Genomic DNA, 12948 nt, shown 5'->3' with positions numbered 1-12948 from the left:
ACACACCCGCGACATTCGCCAAGTAAGCCTGCATGCAACGCCGACTACGTGGTTACACAATGGCGACCTAGCTGTAAACCCGCTAACGAGGACGTACTTCGACACCTGGCAGTAGTTTACTTTGTCAGTATACTCTTGGACTGTATAAGCGAGGAATAACGAGGGATAACTGTTATTAGATGTAGTTTACTCCGTCTATCGCGCTAACGGTACCTAACGCCTCGCGCCCCGGCTTATACGAATATCGCAAATTCGCAATCCGCACAGTACGTTCGAGTTATAGCGGAGCGATTGTGCTTCCCGCGGACTGATATCCGGTTATACAGGATGTTCACTTGCCGCCGCATTTCGCACACAATGCACGATAATCCTTGTCCGCAAACCAAAATATTGCTCTATCAGAAATTAATTGATGACCATCCGCTTTCAATAAATTTTGAGAATTTCATATTAGATAATAGTGGATTTATAAAAATACATATCTTTTTTTTTTAAATAATGTCCAAGTAATTTATTATTTATTCTCATTTTTCGGAACTAAAAAAGTTTTTTTTTTAAATATAAAAATTATTTCAGCATAGCATCAACCTTTTTTAAGCTTATTGCTGATGCATGGTACTCACGTTCTCATTCGCGTGTTTGAATCCGCGTTTGTTTGAATAAATATCTCGTTTGTTTGAATAATATTTGGTACGAGAGGGATGCGTCCATGCGCTGTGAGCTAAACGCGGTGTGCATAAGTATTCGCGTCGATAAAGCGCAGCGGCTCGCATGCGCTGCGTGTTTTGAGAGCGTTGTCGCTACAATCGCGGTTAATTACTACCATATTCATGTACACGATACACGTTTCTTAGTCGCGAGGGTAGGCTGCACGAGGTGCCTACTAATCCCGGCACGCAGATGCGACCGTGATTCGTTAGTTGTTCCGAACACGTACATTGAATTAACACTGAGCTTAATTAAATCGCCAACATAAACAATCATCGCTGCATTTCGAGTGTAATGCCGTACGCGATCTCGCCTGTCGGCTTTTAGAAATTGTGGAAAAATTTTCGTGAGCTTTCCAGTTTGCGCGCGATATAACGTACATGGTACTTCTAAACTTTTATTTTATCAGGCGGATTTGAAAGCTGAATTTTTTGTAACGAATAATGTTGCCGTTTGTCGCGATTGAACTTGATTTACGATGTGTCTCGGCAATTAAGTTATTAAAGCTAATTTATTAGCATTAAACGTAAAATAAGATTTTTTAATTTATTTGAATTTTGAAAGTTTATAATTTTAAATTTCATAATTCTCACTGTTAATTAAATGCAAGTCTTCCGCGATGCTGTCAAGGTGCAGAAACATTACGTAAAAGATTTGAGATCATTTTGAGATTAAAAATAACTCAACGTGAAAGAATATTCAGCAGAATACAACAAATGTGAAGCTACTCCGGGCTCATATAACAAGGAAACGCATGACTTTTTTCGAGACACGAGGATCGACGCGGAGAGAAGAGGGTTTTTCTCCGTGGTTTTTTTATAACAAGAAATGTTATGACTCTGACATATCCAATACATCCGAGCCGCCGTGCACAGTAATGACATTTGACTGTGAAATATAATACCCGTATAGAGAGAAAGCGGATCGACGGTGGTTCTCTCCGTTTCAGCGGTTATAAAGCTGGCTGGACGAGCGCTTGCGAAATGAATACTACTTCTCCCATGGCGAAAGCGTCATCCTCACTGACGCGACGTATCGCAACTTGATACATCAGCGACGGCGGAGAGCCGTAATGGTAAAGAGTAATACCAGGCATCAATTAACGACCTAAGATTGCAAGCTCGTCGCGCTGAAGCTTGAATGCATACTACAATTGGCTGCTACCGCCCGCATACAATATCGCTAAGTGCTTCGTGTCGTCTTAATTAACACTTTAATTGATTCTCAGGGCTGTCGTTAAACGTGACTGATAGGCTTGTTGCAGTTGAACGACATCAACTCGTCGATTTTTATCGAAAGACTTAAATTTTTCCAGTTGCAACTAATTTGATCGGTCCGTCGATGGAGGATTTTGCAAAATATTGCGGGAACGATCGTATCGCTATATGAAAAATCCAATACATTGTTGCTTTTACGTATGTTTTTTCTAACTTATCGTCCTATGAGCCGTTCATTACTGTCATTTGTCATGTCTGAAAAGGTTATGCCTATAATGTATTTCGCGATAAGAGACGGCGACCTATTTTCTCACACGTGTTTCGTGAAATATAGTTCTACGTGTATGTAGAGCTTACATTTACTTTTTGAATATAATCTAAGGTGCAAAATGTGCCCCAGGTGCGTTGTGTGCGGTGCATATACACTTATTCGGAGCGCTATCAGTAATACGGCGCGATCTCCGCGGTGCAATACATTTCTTGCGACATTTTCGCGATTGTTCCGGACTCACCCTCGGATGTTTGCTTTCTGATTGTTAGCATATAAAATCCTGGGTAATCCGTATGCGTTTTTATCTAATTATCGCCTGGCGATCTCTGTGAAATGTGCTGCATAAAAATACTAACGTGTCGCGATGCATGGAACGAATACGTTAAAATTTTATACACATAATTAAAGCAAACAGATTAACGCGTTGAAAATGTACAATGGTCTAAATAGAATAGTGTGAAATAAAAATATAGCATGACCCAATGCTTATAATCGTTTATTTTTAGTGTTTTTATGATGTTTCAAGATAGAAACGCTTGTTCGATGTAACAGTTTTAGAACATCGATGATTCTGCTTATATGGCATTTACTGGATTAAGTCATATGGCCTTTCATACGACAAGAAACATATATGACACAAATTGATCATCATGTAACTACGAAATACAACGTCCGAGTTACACAGTCGATGCCGTATTTATGACATAACAATTTTAGAATCGGCACTCCACGACCGACTACTAAAACAATGACAAGAGTTATTTTCTATCTGACAGGCGTCGGTAAAACGTCGATCGCGTTTTGTTTCTCTCTTTCTTTTTTTGTTTTTTAATATCGCTCGGTACGAGAGCAGGCAATTGGACGGACACTGTATGTAACATGGCAGATCGAGAACCGAATATGTCTACAGGGATGGGCGATGCCAGCGTTATTTCGCGTACAAAAATTTTTTTTTAGATGTAATGGAAGAACTATGATGTGAAAAATTAAGGGCAGCAATTTTTTCGTAAAATGGTCAAACGGAAGTTAAATATCGATATCATAAAAAATTTATATTTTTGAATAAAAATAAAAAAAAAGAAGAGGATATGCTGCGATAAAATAGTCCACTTTTTCCGACTCGCCTAGTGTACTTTTAAAGATTTATAATGATCGGAATATAAAGGTCAAAGTGCAATTTAAAAGCACTACGTCTTGCGTCCGACGTGATCTTTTATCTAATCCGCATAGTTCCCGCAGCCGAACCGGCACATCGACGAGCGCATCGTAAACGCTTGATGCAATATAAGAAAATTTTATCTGCGGCGGGTATCAATTATCGCGTTTCCTCTTGACGTGTAGCCACGCAGCCGACGTGTTTAGCCCGACGTTTAGCTCGTTTGCGGCTTAACGGCTTCCGCAACTGATTTCGCTCTCTTGGCCGCAGTACGAACGGAAAATCGTAAAACCGGTCATATCGGCCGTCGTAAAAGACACGGTCGAACATCGAGCCGGTCCGGAAGAGGGCAATTACAGTTGCCGCCGGTCGCGCGAAGCAGAGAGTCAGAGAGGCGACGGCGGACAGTGATGGCTCAGGACGATGGTGCAAAGGGTGATCCCGTATTTTCCCTTGTCTCGTGCGTGCGTTCGAGAACGAGGAGAAGCACCGGGCAGGGTTGAAACGAGCGATTGGCTCATCCTCGCTGTATTGAATAAACCGAAGGCTTTCCGTCTCGGTTCTATCGCGCTTTTTATTATCCGCTACCGTTACCGTCATACCTATCCATCGTCGACATGCACGACGAGTGTCGATAGACTTTTACGCGTGGACGAAACGTTTCACATCACTCGTCGTTTTTTTTTTTTTTTTTTAATTTTTTTGTCTTCCCCCTTTTTCCTCGGAAAGTGTCGCGTTGGCAATTATAACTCCCGGACTTCGTCTTAAGTCTCTATTTTCTAGACGAAGCTCGCGTTACCATCATCCAGCGAATTTCTCTCCTCTTTCCTCGGTATATAATACTTAGGTTACATTCGGTATTTTATTTCTTTTGCGCTGTCACTTCCGCGTAATATAGAAAACGACGCGTGAGAGTCGAGATGAAACGAGAAGAAAAATAGAAGTCGGCTGCGAATGGAGGAACGTTCTCCTCTGCATGTCCCTCAAACGGAAAAATTAATTACTCTCACGACCAGCTGCCGCATTTGTACGTACATTTATTGTACAAATTTATTTAATAGAAATTACAATAGAAACCATAATGCAAAAATAATTTCTCAAGTTTTCTCTTTTTTAATTTTCCTAATTTTTATGTATATGAAAGTTTCCCATGTTTCTTTGCTTGGATATTTTAACGAAATTAAATCAAATGCAACGTAAGATTTTTCTTCTCGCTTACATAAGAAAGAATCAGTTCATTTTTCATAATTTAGTGTTATCGTTAAACTTTAAGTGTCAAAACTGACAACAATATTCTCTTTTTGTAGTTTTTAGTACCTTTGTCGACAAATAGTATTGCATTTCACTTATACGTATTTATTTATAGTTAAAATACATTTACGAGAGTTGATATTTAACGTGTCCATTTGTAAAGATCTTTAACATATATTCGTTTAATGCATTTTCGTGTTTACTGCATTTTTCAGTAAAACGATCTGACATTTTTCGTACAGAAATGGCGGCAGATTAACACTCAAAGGCTTAAAGCACGCTTTTATTCCCGTTTGTACATATCTCTTTGTAATTAAATATTACATATTCTCGTGCATCATTTAAATTCAATCGCGCGTGAAAGATAAATCGGAGTTTATAATTAAAATCGATACGATAAGTTTTTATTTCACTGTGGAAATTGTTCCAAGTGTGCCCGGTCGAATTTCTAACTGAATTCATCAAAGCAGCGAATAGCTGCTTGTGCATCTGATGTTTCAAGCACTTCGTTAATCGAAATATTTGATCTCTCACTCTCTCAGGGTACTTGTTTTTTGTGCTACGCGATCGTTTTCCTATAGTGCTCTCGACAGGAGTCTGCTGTTTTTTGCGCGTGTGAAACGTACACTGCTGTGTGTGACGAATTCAATATGTCATCCATTTTGTCAGACTGTTAAGCTCCGCGGATACGCGACTTGCAACGACGTATCGGATAACCTCCGCCTATTTTCCGCGTCTTTGTACTTGACGTTGCCGTTGGCGATTTATTAACGAAGTCTCCTCATCTTCGATGAGTGCGGATGCTTGTTAATTAAGAACACAGTTTGACTAAAGAAGCAACATAATACACTTCTTCGATAACATATTTTGTTTGATTTATCTTGATTCTTTAAGCAAATTTTTCAGAACGTTGTGGTGCGTTATATTTTTAATATAAATCATTAAATGCAAATTTAATAAATATTTTATTTATCAGCATTATCTTTCATTAATTTTAAATGAAATTTAGAATGGATGACAACACTTATTTTTATTAATATTGGATAGGAATTAATCGATTTTGTATTTTTTTTACACGTGATATTATTCCGAAGCTACATGAGCTCACGAAGAAAACGAAAATATAGATACCAACGTTTTCGTTATCCGTTATTCGTTATTCGTTATTCTTGTTATTCTCTTCGTTCGTTGAATTTAACGCAAACATTTTTTGCGCTCATGCATCGCAACCAATGCGCATCGGTGAGTTTTGTTCCTTAATTACTGGTTCATACGCGTCGTTCTTGCTCGCAGCAATAAGGACGGAATTACGGAATCCCCAGGACGAAAGTTCTTGCGACGACGGACTCGCGCATCGAGTTCCTGCGGCCGACATTCGGCCGGCGGCGCCGGGTGCGTCCTTTTTGGCGTTGCGTCAGTGCAGCATCTTTCAAACTGCGTTCCATAGAATACCGGAATTCCGAAAGTTCTGAAAAGAAAGTATTATTACGTAAAGGAGATATTAAATTGTTCAAAAAATAATTTTTAGGAATTTAATTGCTTTGAAATCTTGAACAGTGTAAATTTTGTGAAAGAAGAAAAATAAAAAGAGGTTTACAAATTTTTGTACAAGTCTCTAAATGAGAATTTTATTTGTTTGTAAGAATTGCTGCTTCAATTTCTTTCTTAAATAAACGAACTAAATGGCACCCACGGAATTATCCGCGACGGGATAAACACAAGAAATCACTTTTGCGAGAGCAAGCATAGGAGCGAACGTGCGCGGATATCGACGTTCAAGATTTCCTTCAGGACGTATTAGTCGTAAACTGGAATTGTCGCGTCGGATATATTTCGCTATTTATTCCTACCGCCGGTCTCTCAATTCCTTTTCGCCGATCCGTGGTTCGTCTTCCTCGTAAATTCTATGACGGCCGAGAAACTGAATGTTATTCGTATGAATAACGCGTCTTTGCGGCGGATGCTGTGTAAGGAATTCCCCCATAAAAGGAATACGTTGCTGGAATGAAGTAGTTCACTCTAGGAAAATGCTTCCCGTCAGTAAACATAAAAATTACCGAATCAATAGGAGACAAATCTCGTAAAAATCGGTCGGAATATATAGCAGAACCTTTTTCAGGAAAAAAACATCGACGAAATAAGAATTTCGTACTTTTACACTTGAAATCGTTTTTAAATTTCGTATTAATTTAATTGTCTAAAATTTAATTGTCTAAATGTTCCAATGTTTTATTATACACATTTTTTTGATAATTAAAATTAATTACAATTAAGTTGTAGCGATTACTTCGAATTATTGCGGCTTATACTCTTGAAATATGAACGCAGCCAGAGCAATAAAAGAGGAAAAAGAATAATATTAAGTGTAGTCTGCGATTTCGGCCATGCGGTGGTGTTCACGAATATCCCGAGAATTTCTGGTGGGAAAGTATTGCTCGTAAATTCTGGCCGGGCATTCCACTGCTTATTCTCACTGCGGCCTCGCACCTTCCTTCCTTCCTTCCTTCCTTCATTCAGAGTTTCGTTCAACTTTTTTTCGTTTTAGGACGTTCAAGTAAAGGAACATCAATGAATGAATTTCACATAACATTTACGCGAGTACCAGCACTTTATTTTTTTTTTTTTTTTTAATAATATCTTGAAGCTTTCACATAGCGAATGTATTTTTTTGTACACTTTCGAAATCTTCAATCTTCTTTTTATTTTATTAGGTAGATATTAACTGTATCACATTGTTAAAACTATCTTCAGTTTTTTCAATTTATTTTTAATTTGAAACGTAATTACGTTCTGCTAAATACACAGCTTGCTATAAAAATATAAAACTGTAGAACAGTTCTGTATTTTTTTATTTAATACATACGTATGTACTAGATAGATTAATGCAGAAAATGATCGGTACACTGACGAAACTGTAAACTTCCGGAAGTATAGCATTGCTGTTTTGTGCCGATAAAATAATTACACGAGGAATGCGCGGAATCGAGGGAGGAAGAGAGGACGATCACGCGGAATTCTCGTTTAAGACTTCCCTCAGGATTTGCGCGTTCGCAAACTTCGGTCGCCAGCTTGACGCTCGACTATTTATTCCCGCTGCTTTACGATTCGCTTCTTCCACTTCGTTATTCGCCTACCTTATCGGGCGTCTCCACCCCCTCTCCACCCCAAACCCTCCTCCCCCTCTTGCCGCGCGGAAGATTCGCACTCTGCAGAATGATTATTTATCCAAACGCTCCCTTCTTCGGCGATTTTACACGACTTTATAAACGCGAGCGGGAGGAATAAAATCCAGACGTTACCTCCTATGTTTTTCTCTCTCTCTTTCTTCCCCTCTCTCTTTCTACAAGTATCGATTTTAATTTCAGTAGAGTACACGCCGTCGCGACGCCGCGCAAGAATCCTGCGAGTATTTCTGTAAAGTTTGTGAGAACGAGATTGTCGATATTCAACGGACTCGTGAATAACGCCTCGGCTCCGTTCCTCCCCCCGAATGCGTTCCGCTTCAATTCGCTAGAGTCCAAAGTCGAAAACCGAGTTTTATTTTGCCGCTGTTCTCCGTATGCACGTGAAATTATCGGGTATAACAGGATCGTGAGCGCGATTCAAATTTCCCTGGAATATTAACTGAATAATGATCATCGGATGTTTGGACTTTGAAATGATGAAGGTATAATGATTACTCGTTCGTGGTTATGCATCCAATTTGTGGTCTTGCCATGCGAATGTGTACATGTGTGTTTGATATCATTTTGATGCGTGAATATTTAATCCTTTTAGTGGACAATGTACGTGCACGCTAACTGTCGCGTGAAATTAAATGCGATATTGTTGACTTTTCTGACAAATTTTTTACCTTTTTTGTTTCAGGATTCAATGAAAACAACGTAGAGCCAGAACGCGATGTTCAGATAAATATGAATAAATTCTGAAGGATCGAGTAACTGCTGGATAAAGAGGTAAGTGATAATTATACAAGTCTGATCGGACTTCATGCGATATACAGCACGTATAAAGTTTTGACATGTAATTACATAACTCCGCATTAAATGTCATAAGCGTAATTACGTTTTCCGATAGCTATGCATGAAAATCGAATATAAATTTAAGCGTGAATATTTAATCGGTACGATCTACGCATTTTCATCGCAACCCACTAATTACGCCGGCACATTTTGAATTACATTTACGGGGAACATTTAATGGTATCTCTGCCGAATTTGTGATTTAGAGTCAGCAATAAAGATTATATTTATAAAATTATAAGCCTAATGAAGTACATAAGTTATCGAACTACTGAATTCAAATATTACAAAATTCTTAGATTATATAAAAAATTTTCAAACTTAATTGATAAAAAAATATTAAAAAATTTCTAGCATTTTCGAAATAATCAATACATGTCGTAGCTTATTTTTTAAGCTATGCATATTTAATGAGTAATCGCATGAGATGCAGAAGATTTCGCGGGGTCACTCTAAAAAGTTACAACACAAAGTGCGAGAGCGAAGCGGCGCGCACGGGAAATCCTTGCACGCTGTGCGTGGAATACATTTGTGACACGTACGACGCAAGGTGCGGTTTAAACTTGCAAGCGGACTCCGGATATATCGCGGACTATACAAAGTCGTAGAAAATCTCCGCCAGGCGGGACCGAACGTGATATCTGAAGTCGCTCACGAATTCATAGGATATTTTTTCTCTTTCGCTCGATTCCTTCACGCGTTCTCTCTGTCTTCCTTTCTTCTTTACACTTCTCCCTTTATTTCCACCTTCTTTGTTGGCGCGTCTTGCTCGCGATCACGTGTACCGATTTGATAATGTTTCCAAGGATTTTCCAAGTCTTCCTTCTTTTCGCCATAAATTTTACGACGATCAACTATAAACTCTCGTACAGTTTCATTTTCTCTGAACATCGGTGGATTGATATCCGAAAAACTTTCCATCAAGAGATACATAGCGAATTGGACCGTTTTGAAATAATATCTCCACCTTCTTCACAAATTGTGAATTTTTCATAATTTTATTAATCGTTAGAATAAGCAAACTTGCATGAAATTCTTAACAATATGTTGATGGTGTAGAATGAGATGCGTAAAGAAACTAGAACTGAAATGGAAAAAAGTAACGTATAGATACATCAATATATGCGAAGATTCAAGCAGCGGTACTCTTTCTTTTCATCGCTGTATGCTTCTGCGCTGTTGCTTTATAACTGTATTCTTCAAAATATTCGATGTATAACATTCGTAAAAGCATGCTATGGAAATTGTATAGCGTAACGCTCTCGCAGAACGGCAACTTGCTCCGGTACGGATTTATCGTGCGTGTGTGCACCGCGAGTAGCGCGAGTCAACAATGTAGGAAGTCTCGTAGAAATAACTCCGGGGAATAGACGGCCGTAAGCAATCGAAAGTATCTTACTCGATTTGGCTACGACTCCGCGGAATCTCTCGAGCGTAATAATAATGCCCGTATCTATCCCTTACCAGTAGTTACATCTGAGGGGATAATCGTCTTGGCGACCCAGTTTACAGCACATTCACCACGTCACGAGAGTGAGTGAGAGCGGGGGTCGGAGAAGGAGAGTGTGTGTACGTATGTATGCGAGGCGTCGCACATATGCTTGCAAGTCGAGCGTGAGGCGTTTGCGCTTTTGAAGCAGTCTTAATAGCCACTCCGCCACGGTACTCTAACTTTCGAGCGTTTTACTTGAAATTCTCAAGCGCAAGTTCTTTTACTTAATCCAAGTATAATAACGCAAATCCCGTGGAAGCAAAACCGAAACGCAAGGATTCCGTATTCCGCGAGTGTCTCACACGACTGACGAATAATAAGCAGAGAATCGGATCACCTGCATTTCTGCAGTCTAAATGGTATTAATTTAATATTGTTTTAATCATATCGTTTTAATATCGTGGAATTAAATTGACGCAACTAGATCGAATTGCAGCAGTATTATACTCCGGAAAGGAATAGCGTTTTTACGTAATTAGATATTATTTACCTCGAGTCTCTTTCCCTGAAACTCCCGATCAATAACTCAGTTTTCTGAACGGCTTCGAGCGATATTACCGATAATGCGGGCAGAACGAGCGGAACTGGTTGTTCGTGACGAGTTCTCGCATTTTTCGAATTACCGGGTCACGACAACTCTCGCGCGAGAGGAGCGCGCAGCGGTTAACGACAAGTTCGATCCGTCGAATCTCCTCCCCGCGTCCGCGGTACGGAAAGGTGCGCGGAAGCGACATTACGGCAGCAGCTGCCGCGTATCGTCGTTCTACGACGACGACGATGACGACGACGATGGGTTTCGACTGCACTTCGGTGTCAAAGACGCAATAAACTCCCGGCATCGTCGAGATATTTAAGTGCCTCCGGAGTTCTACGAGTGCTTCCTGGAGAGCAGTAGTCGCGCGGTGACCTAGTTCAAATAAAACATACTGGGTATACCACATAAAGTGATCAGCGAACGTGACTTCTTCGCTTCGGAAACTTCTTACGCGAGTAGTATCTATTGACAAACCGGGAGTTGTTAGAAGGTTACGGTCTCGACGTTCCGCTGTTTATGGATTGCGTTCTCGCAAGATGACGCAAAACTTTTTATCGCATGATAATTTAATTTCCAGATGCGACAGTTCGGTAATCTAGCAGCATATTTTTGATCCGTCATTTCTATTATCTCACGACGAGAACTTTGAGAAAAAATATTTATAGATATATTTCGAGACAGAGGAACGCATTTTGTATATTTTGGGCTGTATGCATAAACATTGGTCCAACAGGTCAAACATTTTTCCTCCACTTCTTTTCGTTCTTTCGTTTTCATCCTCATATTTCGTTCTTGTTTTTACATCCTCCCCCCTTCTTCTCTTCATCCTGGTCTTCGGTGGCCACGGATCTCCGAGGGTCCAAGAGTAGTTAGTTATATCACACGGTTTGCATTTTAAAGAAGCATTGGGAGCACTGGCGACTAACGACTCGTATTTCCTGGAATTGTGACAAATCTCGGGGAGGCCGCATAATTATAGCCGCTTTATTTTTGGATATGTATTAACAATGAGAAACGTCGCGCAGACATCTCTATTAATATTTCATTTCTATAGTTATTTATGTCTAATGTATAGCTATAGCTATTGTATTATTCATATTTATTTTCAAATGCAATTATTGAAAAAACAAGGAAAAACCAAGTGATCTATTTTATTTTATTCACAAGTGTCAATCTTGATCACGTGTTATTCACACTTATATTTAATTCATTTAAAAAATGCATATTTACATAATTCTAGTCTTTCGCGAACTGGAAACCTGAGTTTTCGGACTTACATCCTAATGTTTCTCAGGTATAGAAATGCCACCTCGCACGCCTGTAGTTCGCATCTGCGCGTCGTGACTAGTGTCGAATTTTGCTCGCCACCTCCGGTGTAGACGATGCTCTCGAAACGTGCGCCAGACTACATAGGAGGATTACGCGCGAGCATCTGCTGCCGCGTTCCCGGCTCGCATTACGTGCCTCCCGCTATTATGAGAGGCATTAATGCTCCCGATGGCCCCTGTGTGTTCCCGGAGCAGGGAAAAACAATAGGTAATTCCCAGGACACTTGTCCGCGCGCTCACGCGCGCTGGCGCCTGTCCATTGTTTCCGGGCACTGCTAGTCGACAGCTAGTAGAAGCGGAACGAAGAGGGTACAGCAAAACACGTGGTCGAAGTAAGCGTGGGGTGATAAAGACGGGAGACAGTGCGGACGTGTTTCTTCGTTGCCGTGTAAAACTCGGCGTATTTTTTTTTTTTTTTTTTTTTATTAGTTCTAACAATTACCATTGGAACAGTCAGTAGATCTGATAAAGTTTGAAGTGCAGAAGCGGGAGCGCGGCATGGGAGAGCGTGTAGGCGTTAGATAGGGGCAAAGCTTCTGCAGAGTAAATAACGGCTCTGATAGAATCGAATCTCCGCGCGCGCCTCCGCGTCGTTGACGTCGCCGTTGCCGTCATCGTCGTCGTCGCCGTCGATGTCGTCGTCGTCGTCGATGGCGTCTTTATCGGCGCCATTACGCTCGGTTTGCCGTTACCCAACTTTCCGAAATCAGAGAAAACCTCGCCAACATCGAGAATACCTCCGGTCCTACTCTTTCAGTTTTTCCCTCCCGCTCTTTTGTTCTCCTTCTCCCGCGCATCGAATGCCTATAGACATTCCATACCTTCCTGGGTAATTTCGTTTCATTTTTAAACTTCTCTCCACGATCGTCAATTTTGCGAGGGATAAAAGGCAGATGGCCCCCCTCCTTATGGCCGTCTTCTTATTATCGGTTTGAATCACTGCGGCTTTCGGTCATTTTGCGCGGTGC

General features: G+C 40.4%; 1 protein-coding gene across 5 annotated transcripts in view; it reads left to right on the top strand.

Annotated features, from left to right (window-relative positions):
- Positions 1 to 12948, top strand: part of LOC105678911 (uncharacterized) — a 264119-nt gene that overhangs the window by 106999 nt on the left and 144172 nt on the right. For all 5 annotated transcript variants that reach the window (XM_067358228.1, XM_067358226.1, XM_067358227.1 and 2 more), the window contains one exon: positions 8471 to 8559. The gene's annotated coding sequence lies outside the window, so the exon portion shown is untranslated. The remainder of the gene's footprint in view (positions 1 to 8470; positions 8560 to 12948) is intronic.

The sequence above is a fragment of the Linepithema humile genome, chromosome 6 (genome assembly GCF_040581485.1).
Source record: "Linepithema humile isolate Giens D197 chromosome 6, Lhum_UNIL_v1.0, whole genome shotgun sequence".
In the NCBI taxonomy this organism is placed as follows: domain Eukaryota; kingdom Metazoa; phylum Arthropoda; class Insecta; order Hymenoptera; family Formicidae; genus Linepithema; species Linepithema humile.
Note: the sequence above shows the minus strand (reverse complement) of the source record. Positions and strands in the feature narration are given on the sequence as shown.